This window comes from Sorex araneus, chromosome 1, assembly GCF_027595985.1.
Source record: "Sorex araneus isolate mSorAra2 chromosome 1, mSorAra2.pri, whole genome shotgun sequence".
NCBI classification, from domain to species: Eukaryota; Metazoa; Chordata; class Mammalia; order Eulipotyphla; family Soricidae; genus Sorex; species Sorex araneus.
This window is the reverse complement of record NC_073302.1, coordinates 145,694,648-145,711,404: the sequence shown is the minus strand read 5'-3', so window position 1 is coordinate 145,711,404 and position 16,757 is coordinate 145,694,648. Positions and strand designations below refer to the sequence as shown.

At 39.1% G+C, this 16,757-nt stretch overlaps 1 protein-coding gene across 3 annotated transcripts in view; it reads right to left on the bottom strand.

The window, feature by feature from the left end:
• ERBIN (erbb2 interacting protein) overlaps window positions 1-16,757 on the bottom strand; it is a 105,287-nt gene that overhangs the window by 60,690 nt on the left and 27,840 nt on the right. For all 3 annotated transcript variants that reach the window (XM_055144665.1, XM_055144714.1, XM_055144608.1), the window contains exon 2: window positions 859-906. The gene's annotated coding sequence lies outside the window, so the exon portion shown is untranslated. The remainder of the gene's footprint in view (window positions 1-858; window positions 907-16,757) is intronic.

Sequence of the window (16,757 nt, the reverse complement as noted above, 5' to 3'; positions counted from 1 at the left end):
TTTGCTGCAAAATCTTCTCATGGGTAGAGAGTGTGAATACTGAACAAATTTCAGATTAATTAAATTCATTAGGCCTCAAAAGCCATTACAAAAATAGATCCAAATTTAGTAGATTAAAAGCTACTTGTTAGAAATGAAAGACAACACAATAGGAAGGCTCTTGCCTTGCATGTCCCCAACCTGCCTCAGATCACTGTCACCCCATGTGGCCCCCCCAAACCCTATCAGAAGCAATCTGAGTTCAAGGTGAGGTATGTACCCTGAGTACTACTCGGTCTGGCCCCAAACCCAACAACAATAACAAATAAAAACTACTTTTAAAAAAGAAGGTAGTCGGGGGCCTGAAGAGATAGCACGACAGTAGGGCATTTGCCTTGCATGCGGCTGAACCGAGTTTGATTCCCAGCATCCCATATGGTCCCCCGAGCACCACCAGGAGTGATTCCTGAGTGCAGAGCCAGGAGTAACCCCTGTGCATAGCCGGGTGTGACCCAAAAAGCCTAAATAAATAAATAAATAAATAAATAAATAAATAAATAAATAGAATAAAAAGTCTTAAAAAGAAATAAAAAAGGTAGTCTTAGTTATTAAGGACAGAAAAAGTGCCATATCAAAGAGTAACAACATACAAAAAAAATCATTTGCAAGAAAGTAAACAAAAGACAGAAAGCTTAGCATGGCCTGAACAGGAAGTAACCAACATAAGCAGTGCTAATTAAAACTTCAGAGGAACACTAATAGACACCCTATGGTAGACAAAAAGATTCTAGTCAAATGGAGAAAGAGGAGCCAACTAGGGAAAAAAAAAAGACACAAAACCAAACCAAATACTTTCAATGGAAGAAATAAATTACTTACCACTAGGTCGAATTTGTCTCCCTGATGTTTCTTAATTGAGCCAACATTCTATGGATACAGGAAAAAAAAAATTTCAATGCCTTTAAGGAACATCTATAATTTACCTCAAAACATAAATTCTCGTAACATTACCAGTATAAACAAATATGAACAAATTTGCTAACTTCTAAATAATTACCTTTTAGCAAACAAGTTTACTGCTCTCTATATAATTGTAAGCTCTTGTTTGTAGGAACTAACAAATATAGGAGGCCCTCAATTAATATCATCAATAGGTTCTTTATAACTGCAACCATAAGAGAAACCAATGTACTTCAAAACCAAGTCCTCAATAGTCATTTTGTTAACATCTGCCAGGATACGTTTTTTTTCATTAACGTTACCATGAAACAACTTTGTTCAAGGACCTGCTGTTTCCCTTTGATCATTAAAGTCCCATTTATTTGACCTAAGAAATAAAGCTCTTTTTAAATAATTAAGTTCTAGTCACCAATTGCATTTAACAGTATTTTTCTGATTATGAGAGAAGAATATCTAAAATTGAATATAAAAATCATAGAAATATTCAAATGGAAGACGTGAAAGAAACAAGACTAAGAAAAAAAATAAAGTCTATGTATGGTAAGTAAAATACATTACATGGGTAAATGCCAGAATTCGGGAAGTGCTAGGAAATAAAGAGAAGGGAAGTGACTGTTAAAGTCTGAAAATATCTTAAACCTAAGAATATCTAACTTTTTTTACTCCAATCTATACCAAATTATATCCTCATTACATCATTAAGCTGAAACAAACAAAAAAACATATTGAAGACTGTTAGGGAAAAGAATAAAGTAACACCCCTATCAGGCTTGCATCAGATTTCCAATAAACGAGAAAAAAGTAAAATGACAGATTTCTAATACTAAAAAATCAAAAACTGCCCTCAAGGAGTCAGGAAGATAACACAAAAGGCTGGAATGCAAATGTGGCATGTGGAAGATCTGGTTTTGATTTCTTGTACCACATGGTACCATAGTACCACCAGGTGGCTCTAGAGGGTCTTGCACTGTTGGCCCAGGTATCACAAGAAAGTACCACCCACCCCCCAAAATAACAGTAGTAATAAGTCAACAACAAAAGACAAAAATAAGAACAAAATCAGTTTAGCCAAATAATGAGTCAATACCAGCACACACAAGAAATATTTTTTTCAGATACAAAAAGTATGATAAAATCCCTGGAGTTAAAGAACAAAAGAAAAAATATCCAGAGCAAAGAAAAATTATAATTAAAAATGGTAGAATTAAAAAAATACAAATGAAAAGGCATTTAAAAACAAAACAGAAAAATGGTCTGGAAATACAGAAAAAAAGGTGTATGTGTGTATGTGTCTGTGTGTTTGTGTTTGTGTGTGTGTGTGTGTATGTACACACAGATGGCAGTAAGTCCCATGTAACAATAGTCATAAAAAAAATTCATACTAAAGGTGTAGCACTGTAGCACTGCACTGTTGTCCCATTGTTCATCGATTTTGCTTGAGTGGGTACCAGTAACGTCTCCATTATGAGACTTGTTACTGTTTTTGGCATATCAAATTTGCTACGGGTAGCTTGCCAGGCTCTGCCGTGCGGGCCAGATACTCTTGGTAGCTTGCTGGGCTCTCAGAGAGGGGCGGAGGAACCGAACCTAGGTTGGCTTTGTGCAAGGCAAATGCCCTACCCGCTGTGCTATTGCTCCAGTCCCATACTAAAGGTAAAAAGTAGAAACTCAAAACCTTTTTACAAAAAGTGGTTGAACATATTAAAAACAGGATCAATCCAGGGGACAGGAAGATAGCTCAAAGAGCTAGTGCACATGTGGGACAAAGTTTGATCCCCAGCATATGGTCGTACCCTGAGCACCTCCAAAAGCAACCTTCAGCTATGCACCAGAAGCCCCTGAGCAACACTAGGTAAAGTCTCAAAAGCAAGACTCACATCAGATGTAAAACCAACATAAACTCAGAATAAAAGGTCAAAGCAGGGTACCCCAAATTAACAATGCAGAGAAAAGGCAGTAACTGATTAAGACCTTCAGCTGAAAAAACAAAAGCAAAAACAGTGGCCAGAAAAAAAGAGTACAGCAGGTAAAGCACTGGCATTGTACAGTCAACCTTATTTTATCCTGACCCTTGGTAACTTAGGGATCGTTCCTGGAGGTGCTTGGGTGACCGTATGCGTTACACATATGGTTACAAATATGTTCACCCAAGCACCAACAGGAATGATCCTTATGCACAGAGCCAGGAGGAAGCCCTGAGCAGAGTCAGAAGTGGCCCAAAAACCAGATAAAAAAAGAGATGTTATATTGATAAAGGGGGCAAACAGATAAAGATAAAATGCTCATCATATCTGAGAAGTATCAAAAGTTTCCAAAAACACAAAACAACTAACAGACCATGAGGGATACAAAAGATGGGGAGAAGAGCTGAACATACAATTCTTCAAAGACAGAGCAGATGGCTCAAAGGGCAAAAAGGCATGTTCTCCATGTCGGAGACCCAGTGGAAACAATTCCTAGGCACCAAAAATCAAAAGGAAAAAAAAGAATAAAGATATATAGTCAATAGGCATATGAAAAAGTTCTCATTATTGCTGATTATAAGAGAAATGCAAAGTACCATGAAATCACCTCATAACAGGGTTCAATGGTTTCAAAAGTCTGGCAACAACTAATACTAGTTAGAGATACAGTGGAAAAAACTGTGTTATTTACTGTGGGAAGGTAGTTTGGTTCAGTTTCTATGGAAAAGAGAATAAAAACTTCAAAGAACTGAAACTGAGGCAGGGATATGGCTCAAAGGGATAAAGCACATGCTTTGCATGTGGGAACCCAGAGTTCCATTTCCTGGGTTTGAGCCCCAACTCCTAGGCACTGATGGATATATTCTCCTTCTTTCCCCCACAATGCAAACATAGCTAACATATCATCCAGCAATTCCAACTTCTTAATATCTACTCCTAGAATATAAAATCACTAAATCAAAAAGATATATGTACACCTATGTCCATTGGAATGCTATTAATAATAGCCAAGATCTGGAAAAAGAGGCAAAAGAGATGGTACAGGGTACATCATATGGCTGACCCCAGTTTGATTCCTGATAGCACAGTCTCCTGGGCATCACTGGATAGAGTCCTGGAGGCTCAAGCACCATCAGGTGTAGCCCTAAGGCCCTTGACGGCTTCTCAGGTGCTCTGGATGGTTTTCCTGCACCACAAGGTCCAAGAAGCACTGTATCCTTGAACCTTGGCACATCAGGCCAATTGGACAGAATCAATAGGAGTGACCCTCATGACTCCTAAGCATTCCTTGCCCTCTCCCGCCCTCTTAAAAAGAAACTTGCAAACAGTACCCAAGAGATAGGTAAATAAGATGACATATATACACACAGAGTTATTAACTATGAGATAAAATATTACATTACAAAAGTGAGATCAATAAGCAGTGGGGGAAGGGTACGGAAGAAGTAGACTAGGAGTAACACAGGGACAGACATGGAGAGTATTGGAGACTTCGGTGATGCTGAGCGAGTAACTCTGTACAAGCATACTCTCACCAAGATAATATTTTCAGTTGTGAACCTATGAAATGAATGCACAGCAGTGCAAACAGTATAAGTTAATTTTGTTTTGTATTTCTCTTAAGTTAAAAATCAAATTTCTGGGGTTGGAAAGACAGTACAGTGGGTAAGACATTTGTCTTGCATATGGCCGACCTGAGTTTGAGCCCTGGACAGCATTCAGTCCCAAGTGATCCCAAAGCACAGAGCCAGGAGTAAGCTATGAGTACAGCCATGTGCCGCCCAAATCTGTTCTCCTTGCTGCCCTGCCACCATGCTCTCTTCCACCCCCACCACCCCCTACCCAGGTGATAGTGGAGAATCTAATTTGTAAACTTGAATCTCATTTAGGATTTCAAATCTGGCACTCTCATTATGACTTTTTAGAGGAGTGATTTCTGTATATGGAAGAAATACAAATCACTGTGCAAGACAGAATGCCATATAGGAGAGACATTCTCCATCAACACCTCACATTTGCAAGGTTGTCTTAGAAATGTCATGTAATCATGCCCTTTACTCAGGTAAGTATATGGCTCCAGGAAATAGCACTCCAGATAAAAATAAGAGGTCTTCATCAGAGATCCTATACACATTATCTGTACAGGTATCACTTGAGCCCACGGTGCTTCCCTGTGGAGATTTAGGCACACGTAAATTGACGTAACTACTATTACCTTGGTTAATGCTCTGAAGAAAGTGACAGTCTCTGAAATATGAGTCTTCTGTTTTCTAACAAGTCAACATGTTAGCTTCTATGTTAAATTCCACCCTTTACTGGTTCTGATTTAACCATAATAAATTAAGAACATGGTCACAATGTTTCACAACACCTAAAATCAAGAAACTGAGTCTATTTACATTTTCCTTGAATCTGGGTTGATCATGTACCTTGCTGATACCAACTCAATGTAGCATAAATCTATAAAATAAAATATAAATGCCTCCACCTATTCGTCTAATCTGATAAGTATATTTTTGACAATGGGCTTAGATATGAATGGTATTTAATAGAAGTACTGTGCAAGCTATCTTATTATATACCATAACCTATCACTTATATAAATTTTAAAGCTAGAAAACACTTTCACATTTATTCATTTTTCACTTCCCTCCATCAATTTCTTAAAACAGAAGTGTGTGTCAAACAATTTTTAAAGATAACTGCAAAAATACAAGCGTGTGCGCACGGAAGGGAGTAATGTGATATGTGTGTTGTGTTGTTCTCTGGCTCTCGGGGCGGCTCTCTCTTTCTCTTTCTTTCTCTCTCTCTCTCCTTGTGTTCGGTGCTCTTGAGCCGCTGTGTATGGACTGGATTGGGATGGCTCCTCCTTGTGCTCTGCTTCTGTGTGTGCCACTATGCTCTCTTCTGTCTCTCTATCTCTGTCTCTGTCGTCTCTCCTCTAGTCTCTTCCCACCTCTCTTCTTCTGATTTCTCTCTCCAGAGCCCTTCTGCTTCTCTCTCTGAAGCCCTCCTCGCTCACTTCTGACTCTGACTCTTCTCACTCGCTTTGTGCTTTCTTTCCCCTGCTTCTAGCTCCGATGACTCCCTGCATCTCTTTTGCTTTGTGCTCTGCTTCTGTGTCTTCTCTCCTCTATGTCTTCTCCCCACTGTGTCTTCTCCTTTCTGTGTCTTCTCTTTTGCTTCTGTGTCTTCTCCCTCACTTCTCTTATACAGCAATCACATAGGGTGATTACACAAAGGTGGGTTGAACATTAACAAATCAACAAAGAGGGGTAAGACCACTCCTCCAGGAGATTAACAAAAATCTCATCTAAGGAGATTACTCCAGATTACTAGGAGATCCGCTCAAGGGTGGGATCCCATCCAGGGTGTGTCACTTCCTTCTTTCCTCAGCTAGTAATCCACTTAAACAGTTACAGTAAATCTACTTCTAATATTTCTAGCAATGTCATTCTTTATGAGCACAGCAAGAGATATAGATATATCAAACTTAGAACTTGGTTCTTCCTGAGGACATTCACTATATATTCCAGACCACAGTCCTCAGGTCAGGTTAGTCTTCCTAACCCCAGCAGGGTCCTAGTCTCGTCATTACTTTTGGATCATGACAGCATTTATCTATGACCATGTTCTCAACTTATAGTTGAGTACTGTGGCGCTTTGGCCTGGCCCATTTCGATGCCAGGGTAGCTCACAGCTTGCCCTCAGTCCATTTCATCTCTCGTCGGGAACCTGCTTTTGGGGTGCTAGAAACTAAGGGCAACTGAGTTGAGAAAGCAGATGCCCAAGAGTAAGTATTATTGGAGTCAATCAGCTCCCAAGTTACAAAACATAACATTAACTGTCTTCCTGTGTCCATACAGAAAGGACATTGCTTTAAGGTAAACTAAGTTCCCTGTGGCAAGGCTAAAAGGACAAATCCAATGTTATCCTACAGATAACGTGTTTTTTAGTTCTAGGATATGTACTGACTTAATGTAACTTATGAATTACCCCAAAATATCAAACTTATTTACTAATTCCAGTCATTCAGTTCCTTTTTTATTACCTCCCTTCTCCCTTAAACACTCCTTTAAAAAGGACCAGAGAGATAGCACAGTGGTTAAGATGCTTGCCTTTATAGACAGCTGACTTGGATTTGATCCCAGCACCAGAGTCTCCCAAGTTCCACAGAGTGATCCCTGAGCAAGCCAGATGTGATTCATTAACAAAGCCAAACATCCATCCATCCCTCTCTCTCTCTCTCTCTCTCTCTCTCTCTCTCTCTCTCTCTCATACACACACACACAGACATAAAAAAAAAAGTCATTCAAAATTCTGAGTTACATTAACGACCATGATCCAGAGTCCCAAATAAATCTCTCGAAAGAGATGAACACAGAATGATATGCCATAGAGTTGCCTCTGGACCCCAAAGTTACCATCAAGTCAAAAAAATAAAAATTTTAAATGAACTGCCATTCCTAGAGCATGTGGCTGCAAATGTGGCCACGCCACATCTCATACTCTACACCACTGATGTATCAAGACTAGCACACCATATTTGATGGGGTGTAAAGCAGAAGGCAACCTATCTCAGGGAGGAAAAAAAAAATATATATATATATACATCCATGTATATGATGGTGTAAGCACATACCTTGAGCACACAAGTGCTCAACAATATGTTAACAACATGTTCAAGGTTGAGCCTTGTAAGGGTTTAATGGCTCCAGGGTGAAATACAACAATCTTCACATACTTTCCTCTAAGGAAATTTTTTTGTATCATTTTTAGTTGATTATTCATAACAAGGAATACAAAATAAATTATTCAGGGACTGCTTTGGGGGCAGGGTTTGCAGGTCAGAATGAAAACATTCAAGATATGGTGGTGGGGCTGGAGAGATAGCACAGCGGGTAGGGCGTTTGCCTTGCACGCGGCCGACCCGGGTTCAAATCCCAGCATCCCATATGGTCCCCTGAGCACAGCCAGGGGTAATTCCTGAGTGCAGAGCCAGGAGTAACCCCTGTGCATCGCCAGGTGTGACCCAAAAAGCAAAAAAAAAAAAAAGATATGGTGGTGGGCAGGTATAACGGTGGTGGGACTGGTGTTGGAATATTAAATGTAACAAATTATTATGAACAACTTTATAAAAAATAAAATAAATAATAAATAAAACTGAGTTATTGGGGTCAGAGAGGTAAGAAGGTAAGGAGGTATTCCTTACATGCAGCTGCAACCTGGTTCAAATTCTCTGTATCAAATATGGTCCCTTGAGCACTGCAGAAGTTACTCCTGGGCAGTCAGGAACAGCCCCAGAGCACTGCTAGCTGAGATCCCTACGCCACTCCTCCCATTAACCTTTGAGTTATTAGGGCTGGAGAGAACTTAACAGGCTGGAACACATGCACTGTAAATAGGTGGCCCGGATTCCATCTCGAGCACCATGCCAGAGTAGCCTCTGAATACAACTAGGCATGGGCAAATAAACAAAAACTATACTTATACTCTAAACAACATAGTCTAACACCAATATACAAACTTACAAATGAGTCTAGGGGCTGGAGTGATAGCACAGCGGGTAGGCCGTTTGCTTTGCACATGGCCAACCCGGATTTGATTCCCAGCTTCCCATATGGTCCCCTGAGTGCCGCAGGGAGTAATTCCTGAATGAAGAGCCAGGAGGTCAGGAGTAACCCCTGTGCACCGCCGGGTGTGACCAAAAAAAAAAAAAAACACCGGCCACTACAATATTTTAATGTCTCCTTTGGTTCTTCAAGGTTTCTTTTTACCCTGAAATCCACTGGAATGTTTTTTTTTTTAATGAAATTATCTATAAATAAATTGTTTTATGCAGTGTGTACACTGACCTAGAAACTGAGCCAAACCTGTTGAGAACACGACCTGATTTGAAATCCCACTCTTATTTATTTTGGACCCCCTGTGAACAACCTCTATTAAAATACAAATTCTCCTGGTGAAGACAAAGTCCTAGTTCATCAAGTATTTATTTCCTTCTGTATTCCTATCTATTTCCTCTATATTGGCATTTATTTTCCTATAGAGAAATCAGGAACAAAGAAAAGAAAAAAGAAATCAGAAAAGAGAGTGAGAGAGCAGACAATTTGAAATCCTCATTTTTCTATAAACTTTATTCTTAGGTCAACTAAGCTCAGTAATCAAAGATTATAAGCATCGCAAATCTGTAAAACAAATCTGTAAAACAAAAATCTTACAGACCTTATTAAAAAAAAAAAACCCCACAGTCTCTCTCAACAACTTGTTATAAACTTGTTACAGAAAAAATTTTAAACTTTAATTATTAGATGTATATATAAAGCTTTAAAAAACACTTGATGTAAGTTTTATCAATAAAACCATAACTTATAGTAAGTGCTTAAGGATTAATATTTTATGTATATTTATGATTTATGATTCTATTTCAGGGCTTCTTAAATTTTTTCCACTTACATACCTTTCTTGCCTGAGAAATTTATACCCACGTATGTGTATATAGGTATATAAAACAGGTACACGTACCAAACATCTACTGATAAAAAGTCATGAAGAAATTTATTTAGAAACAGGTTCTTAAAAAGTTACAATCTCATAAATGGTCTCGACCCAGTTTTTTAAAGCCAGGTTCTATTTAACCTTCCCAAATATCCCGAGGGCTGAAGGTGTACTTTTGTTAATACAGCATGTTCTCTATAAAGAGAGAACATAAGAAAAAAATATTAAGGTTCATCTTCTAACCAAACAATGTTTTTCTTTTTAACCATTTTATCACTTGTTGACTTTCTATAAAGGAACTTTCTATAAAGATGGCTGTATAGCAAAAAATGGAATGACTCGACAAAACCACCTGCATTAAGAATTAGGCCATGGGTTTGGTCTAAGGTACTACCCACATGCAATGAGCCCAATCTGTGACTCCCTTTGGGATTCCCCATCACTGCACTGCAAAATAGCATATAATCTTCAGCTCATATAGCCAGGTGTGTGCAAGTACCATAGCTTCAGTGTGCCAATCCCCAGTAGATACTAGAACTAAAAACTGTGCTAGCCTGGTGGTTCAGTTCGTGACAAGTACTACAATCAGAATGTACACAGGCACCACAAGTGTATGACTCCCTGAAAAAAATGTGTGTAATCATCTCAACTGGGTGCTTGAGCAACCCCTTGTCATCACAGCAAGAACAAAGGGAAAAGGGACACATTCTAAAAAATAAAGGTGCTTGGGCTGAAGTGACAGTACAGCGGGTAGGGAGTCTGCCTTGCATACAGCTGACCTGGGTTTATTTTCCGGCATCCCGTACAGTCCCCGGAGCATGCCAGTAGTAATCCCTGAGTGCAGAGCCAGGAGTAACCCCTGAGCATCGCCAGATGTGACCCCAAAAGCAAAAAAAATAAAACAGTAAAGGCAGATATAAAATAGAATTCACTTAAAAAAAAAAAAAAGATTAGAGGTTAGAAAGATAGCTCTGACTAGGGATCAGAGAAAACTAAAGGCCTGAGTGCAGGTTTTGCATATAGGAATCCCTGGCTGAGGCTGGATTCTCAGAACATTGTTATGGTTTTAAGACAAAGTGGCTGTGTCTTAAAATCAAAATGGCCAAGTTTTAGGAACCGTATTTCACAACTAGGTATTAAAACAAAACAAAAACATTTGAGTGCTACTCTAAGGCAGAGTAAATGCTGTATAAACTGATGTGATTTTATGCTATATGCTCTGTGATGCATTAACCCATCTGCTTCACAATAATCACAGAAAATTATTCACAGAATAATCTTTTATTTTCTTTTTTTAATTTTATTTTCATAAAGTTGTTCAAAGTAATTTATTATATTTAGTATTTCAACACCAGTCCTATCACCATTACACCTTCAACTCCACCATTATTTCGAATTTTCTCACCACCATCAAAGCCTGCCCCACAGGCAGATGCTAAATAATTTATTTATATTGCTTGTTATGAATAGTATAGGATGTCTAAAATTTTAAACAATTGGGGTCTGGAGAAATCTCTGTAGTGAACTGCTGTCTTCCGAGATTCATTTATGAGTCTCTGAATCACAGCCATTAATGCGCTTAAATGGCACCCAGTTCTCGGGTGTAACAGCCAGGACACTGAATGGATGGGAAGATGGGGAGGGTCGACATAGATCTGCCTCCATGTGGCTTGGAGTTTTCAAACCACAATGTGGTCATTGTGTTTGGTCCTTGGTTCTACTTTCAGCACACATCTCTCATCCTGGATGATCCCTCCAATCATTATTTACTTAATGGTTCCTTCTCTGTCCCAACTGCCTTTTCCACCAGCACGGGGGGGGGGGGGGGGAGGGGCTGAGGGGAGAGGGTGGTCTTGGCTTCTGAAGCATAGTATGATCCTCCTGGCCCTTATCTGTACTGTCCTTGGGTGTTAGTCTCATATTATGTTACTTTATATTCCACAGATGAATGCAGTCATTCTGTTTGTCCTCTTTCTGACTGATTTCACTTAGCATGATACTCTCCATGTTCATCCACTTTTATGTGAATTTCATGATTTCATCTCTCCTAACAGCTGCACAGTATTCCATTGTGTAGATGTAGATGAAGAATTCCTTCAACCAGTCATCTGTTGTTGGGCACTTGGGTTTTTTCCAGATTCTGGCTATTGTAAACTGTGCTGCAATAAACATACAAGTGTAGATATCATTTCTACTGTATTTTTTTGCATCTCTGGGATACTGGGATATATTGTCAGGAGTGGTATTGCTGGGTCATATGGAAGCTTAATTTCTAGTTTTTGGAGGAATGTCCATATTGTTTTCCAAAAAGGCTGGACTAATCGGCATTCCCACCAACAATGAATGAGAGTCCCACTGTCCCTGCATCTGCACAAGCACTGGTTGTTCTTGTTATTAATGTGTGCCAGTTTCTGTGGTGTAAGATGATACCTCATTGTTGTTTTGACTTACATCTCCCTGATGATTAGTGATGTAGAGCATTTTTTCATGTGTCTTTTTGCCATATGATTTTTTTTTTTGTGGAAGTTTCTGTTCATTTCTTCTCCCCATTTTTTGATGGGGTTAGAGGTTTTTTTTCTTGTAAAGTCCTACCAATGTCTCATATATCCTGGATATAAAGCCCCTGTTTTGGCGTATCAAATATGCCGGGGGTAGCTTGCCAGGCTCTGCCGTGCAGGCAAGATACTCTCAGTAAGTTGGCGGGCTCTCCAAGTGGGGCAGAGGAATCGAACCCAGGTTTGCAGGCTTGAACAAATCGATGAGCAACGGGATGATAGTGACAGTGATTAAGCCCCCATCTGATGGGTATTGGGTAAAATTTTTTTCCCATTCTATGGGCTCTTTCTGTATTTTAGTCACTTTCTTTTGAGGTGCAGAAGCTTCTTAGTTTAATGTAGTCCCCATTTGTTTATATTGTTTCCACTTGCTTGGTCAGTGGTGTTTCATCCTGTATCTCATGGTGATCCAATAAAATTTCTTAAATGAAAACAAGAATAATCCCATGCTTTATAACTAAGCAAGAGGATTTAAACATAGGTGAGCTATTCCTATAGAGTATGTGTAATGGTTAAGTTCTTGGACTCTGAAGCTGAGAGGGCGGAACTCAGGAACCCTCATCAGTCACCTCATAAGCTAAGCAACCAGCAGCTCTCTCATCTGTGGAATTGGGAAAAAATTAGATATAGTTTACTAGTTTTTAAAACATAAGATTGACAGATTGATTTAAGTGCATTAATGGCCATAATCCAGAGACTCACAAGTGGGTCTCAAGGACAGCAGCTTGCCACAGAGATGCACTCTGACCCCGTGCCAAGCTGAGTTCATCCGTGAGCCTCAGACAGAGCAGGTGTTCTCCCTCCGCCTACTCCAGATGAACCCCAGAGGTCACAAACCTCCAGAAGAAAAACCCAGATAGGCGACACTAGCTCTAACCTAGAGTCCATGGTTCCCCCTAGAACTTCGGTGAAGGAACCAGTTCCAGCGCCATACAAAGCAAGTGATTTTCAAATGCAGCTTGCCAGCTGCCTGGTGGGACAAGTGGGATGATAGTGTACCTGCTGTGTAGGTGCTGGATGCAGTCTGTACCTGCTCTCCTGAGTGGCAGATGTGGATGGAGCAGAGAAATGGAAGCACTCTTAGGCTAGCCATCTTCTTCCCCACTTCATGTAAGTCACCTGCATCACAATGGTTAGGACACATACTAGGTAAACAAATGTGATCCTCAATAGCATGTGGTCCCCTAAGTATTGCAGTTACGGTGCAGTTCTGGAGGTCCCCAAAGCACTGCTGGGGTGTCGAGATAACTTCCCACACTGCACTGTCCAAACACAGCACAACATACACAGGCCCTCGATTTTAACAACTGGCCCAGTTTGCTAAGTAACACCAAGAGTAATCTCTAAGTCTCCTGAGCAATTCTTGGGAGCCCCTGCAGAATTGTTGTTGTTTTCTTTTTTTAAAAATAGATGTTATGTAGCATTTAATTCTATAAATTTCTTGAGAAATTTTTTTGTTGCCGTTGTTGTCTGGGGCTACATCTTGTGATGCTTTGGAGTTACTCCTGGCTTACACTCAGAAGTTACCTCTGGCAGTGCTCAAAGGACCATATGCGAAACCGGGCATTGAACTCTGGTCAGCCGCATGAAAGGCAAGCACCCTACTTGCTGTACCATCCTCCAGTCCCTCTTTAAAAGCTATCTTCAAAATACTTTCTATGTCTTCTTGGGAAATTATTTCCCCCTTATCCATGGATTATAAATATAATAGTTACAACTTAGTGGTATTTTTCTGTTATTAATTTAGAGTTTAATTGTGGTTAAAAATTAAGCTTTCTTTGGATTAATTTTTTTTTGGAAAACAAAAATGACAGTGGCTAATAGACATAGAAACACACACATATACACAGTGAATACTATTTTAAAATTTTTAAAAATAAAATCATCTGTAAAAAAGGATGTGGGGAAAAAGTTGTCCAATGAAAAATTGCCAAGTGAGACTGGAAAAATAGCTCAAGGGACTGAGCACATGCTTTGCATGAAGGAGCCTCAGGTTTGATTCCTAGTACCAGCAGGTTTCTCAGCACTGCCAGGTGCAACCCTGGGAGCAGCTCCTGAGCACCACTGGGTGGTGCCCCCAAATGGGAACAATTCAACAACAAGAACAAAAAAAAAACACCCAGTGAACTGTACATATACTGAACAACATCACTCCTCTAAGGTATCACATTAACTTAAATATTAACAGAGAAGGTGTGGCTCAGATGTTGAGCTCTAACCTGGCATACGTGGCCCCAGTTCAACAAAAATAAATATTAACAAAGTTCATATCAAATAAGAGGCGTCTTAAGACTCTAAGCATATTAGCTTCCATAATATCAGCGTGTCTCAAAGAATGTAAGAACACCTTAGATCCAAAAACATAAAGAACATAAGTACCCTTACACAAGTATTAAGGAAACACAGATACACACACAATTTGGCATTCTCTTGCAATAAAATTCTATGGCCTAAGGGTGGGAACCATTCTAAAATTTAAGCACTCTGTCCACAACAAAATGGATGTTGGGGAAGGAGAGACTGACAATGTAGACACATTTAGAAAAACTCCCCTGAGGGGAGGAAGTATGGCTTAGTAGTAGAGCACTTTCCTTGCCTACACAAATCCCTGGGTTCAATTCCTGGCACTACAGCCACAATCCACAAAACATCTCTATTTAATTGTATAGAATCAGACCTTTAGGCAGTACCTTTTAAACGATATAAGTGGATCAAGAAAAGCTTTGCAACAAATGGAGCCAGAACTGAACATCTATCCACAAAGAATCCAGACAGAGATTTCACAGCCATAATAAATATTAACTCAAAAGTGGATCAAAGATCTATACATAAAATCAAAAATGACAAAATTCCTATTAAGTAATGTAGGTGGTCATGGATGTAGTTCAGCAGTAGGGCACTTGTCTGGCAGATGTGAGATCCTGGATTCCATTTCCACATGCAAAAAAAAAAAAAAGAGAAAGAAAGAAAAGAAAGAAAGAAAGAAAGAAAGAAAGAAAGAAAGAAAGAAAGAAAGAAAGAAAGAAAGAAAGAAAGAAAGAAAGAAAGAGAAAGAAAGGGAAGAGAAAAAAGAAAGGAAAAAGAAAAGAAAAGAAAAGAAAAGAAAAGAAAAGAAAAGAAAAGAAAAGAAAAGAAAAGAAAAGAAAAGAAAAGAAAAGAAAAAGGAAAATGGAAAAACTGGGGCTAGGAGCTGATCTTGTCCAAAAGGGCTGGAGTACATGCAGGAGTCTAGGATTCTTCTCCCAGCACTACATAGTCTCAAGAGCACTAAGCACCATGGAGAGCAACCCCTGACCCCTAAACCAGTAATAGTCACTATCCCTTCCATCATAAGCACCACTGGGAATGGCCCCAAACCACAAAAAATTTTAAATCAGAATTAGATAATGTAGGAGGAAAATCAGATAACCTTAGGTATGGCAACGATATTTTAAGTACAGCACCAAAGGCACACCCATTAGAATATACATCATTAAGCTTGAAACTTCATTAGAATCAGAAGTTGGTAAACTTCTGAGTCAAGGTTTTATATGGCTTAAGCAGTACAGTGTATACCTTACAAAGTAAGTTTCTTGAGTTGGAACCCCAGCACACAAAAATCCAAAGCACTGCTTTGGATTTCTGATTCCTTTTTTCTTTTTTTAAAAAAAAGAGGAAAATGAAATATACTGCAACATTGATGAATGATAAAACCATGTAGAAATTAGTAGATCACAAGAAAAAAGTTGACAAAATCCAATCCTAAACTCCTTTATGACAACATTCAATGAACAAGGAATAGATGGGAACTTTTTTTAATGTAATAAGAATTACAATCGCACAATTAATACCTGACTTACTGGTGAAAAAAAAATTGGTGCTTTCCCCCTAAGAACAAAAACAAGACAAAAAAATGTCCACGCTGGACACTTTCATTTAACACTGGACTGGAGGTTCAAGTTAGAGAAATTTGGAATAAGTCTTTTTAAAGGTCGTGCAGTGCTATACATTGAAACTATAAAGCGTAATGAAAAGATGACAGTTATTAAAGGAGGGCTAAATAATTGAAAATATAGCCCCTGTCTGTAAACAGTAAGACAATGGCAACCACACTGAAGAACCGGTGTGATCCATCTCCATCAAAATCTCACATGACTTCCTTTATAATTGAAAAATTCGTAAAATAAACCTAAAATTCACATGGAAGTAAAAGAAACTTGGAATAAACAAAATATATAAACTTGAAATGTTAAAACAAGATTGATAGACTAATTTTCCAATTTCAAAACATATTACAAAGTGAAGCTATCAAAACAGTGAACCTATCAAAGGGTGGTGGCTCAAGGATAGAAGTAGAGGCTGATGGAGTAAGATTGAGACATCAGAAATACAGAGGGAAAAAAATAGAGGGGGCCAGGCAATGCAAAGTGTCTGCTTTGCAACGTGAAATCACTAAGTCTGATTCCCAGTGCTAACACCAAGTATGATTTTGGCAGTTCTGCTATTGGTTAGTGCCCCCAGGAAGTACTACCAGAATGGGCACAAGTAACACAACTATATTGTTATAGTTGTTATAACACAAGTTATAACGCAAGGATATATAAACCTGGGAGGCACACGTACAAGTATCACAATTAAAAGGGGCGGGACTCCAAGTACCTTAGGTAAGTATGTGAGCACCACAACCAAGCATATGTATGATTCATATTATAACAACATCAATAGAGGGAAGGAAAGAATCAACAAGATAAAATTACAAACTTCTAGACTGGAGAGACAGTTCACTGGGCTGAGCACACTGCATACCAAGGTTCTGTCCCAA